This window comes from Rhagoletis pomonella, unplaced genomic scaffold (assembly GCF_013731165.1).
Source record: "Rhagoletis pomonella isolate Grant_MI unplaced genomic scaffold, Rhpom_1.0 Rhpom_scaffold_00012, whole genome shotgun sequence".
NCBI classification, from domain to species: Eukaryota; Metazoa; Arthropoda; class Insecta; order Diptera; family Tephritidae; genus Rhagoletis; species Rhagoletis pomonella.
The window spans coordinates 1,577,286-1,578,726 of record NW_023458566.1 but is presented as its reverse complement, the minus strand read 5'-3'; positions in this window follow the sequence as shown (position 1 = coordinate 1,578,726).

Below are 1,441 nucleotides of genomic sequence, written 5' to 3'. Positions count from 1 at the left end.
AAGTTTTTTTTTACTTTTATTTAATTGCTCCTTAAATAACAATTTTTTCTGATTTTTATTTAATAAATCCAAAATAACAATTATTTTTGATTTTTATCTAAAAAATCTGCAAATAACAATTATTTTTGATTCTTAAATTTTATATCTTAGGTAACAGTTATTGAAGACTTTTATTTATGGCAGTCGATTTAAAAATGCACTATCTCGACATATTTTCAATATATTTTCAGTTGAGATGGGGCGTTTTTGAACAAAATTTTTAGATAGGACCTTCTTCAACCCAGTTTTGAGATGGAGAGTTTTTCAATCAAACTCTGAAATACGGCGTTCTTGAAATGTTTCCTGAGAAACTGGTTTTCGAACCGGCTCTCGAGATAGGTCGATATTCGACTCAGACGTCGATATATACTTTTCTCGCTTTCTAACAGATTTCAAATGAAATAAACGTTTTCGCTAGGCTTAAAGAATGTTTTATTTGTGTTTATTTTATTTAGTAGCTGTAGAGTAAATTCGATGATTTTTCAAAAATATCAAATGAACACCGATGTCACCACACGATGAAAAAATCGATGTATTTCAAACCGATCGCTGTAGTCAAACCTTTTCAGAGAGGCGCGTGAAGAGACTCGGGCTGACTTAGTTATAATGACGTCTGCATGATAGGCATAGAAAATTATAATTTTTTTTTTGCTTGAAGTGACCACACCCCTGCGGCTGAGTGGAGATGAGTGCGTAGCATACTATCAGGACTTGGATACGATCACTGGTCCGATCAACATCCAAAGTAAAAAAAAAAGTTGTTATAACAGTTTCCACCTCTGAGTATATTTCGACCAGCTGCTCATACAATCCATTTGTCGTTCGGAGGCGGCGGAAAACTGTATTGAGGGAACATCATCTTTCAACTTTTCTCCTCTGCCTGGTGAGCACATGACCTCGAAGTATCAATGTTTGTACATACTATGCTCTTGGCGTAGTTGGTAAGACAATAGTCATGCGTCGATCTGTGGCATTGACCGTGGGAATAGGGCAGGGGTTTTTTTGATGTGACAACGCCAAAATACAAAAAAAGGCACTGCAAAACTTTAATCGCTAGTACCGTTTTAATATTTATTTTAGATTTTTGCAAACTGACCTACATTTATAATACGATTTTTGTTTTCTTATAATTTTTAGATGGCGTGGCAGCGTTTACAAACTGGTGTGGCGTGAACTAATCGCCTATTTATGTCTATATTATACAATTAATTTAGTCTATAGATTCGTATTAAATGAACAACAACAAATGTGAGTATAGAAAAAACGAAACATATGTTTGTAAATATCTCAAAAAATGAGAGCTAGACATTAAGTCTTGAAGTACATATTTATTGGACTTGCTAATTTTCACACGCTTATTTTCAGAATTTTTACCAAAGTCCGTATATATTTCGGCCAACAG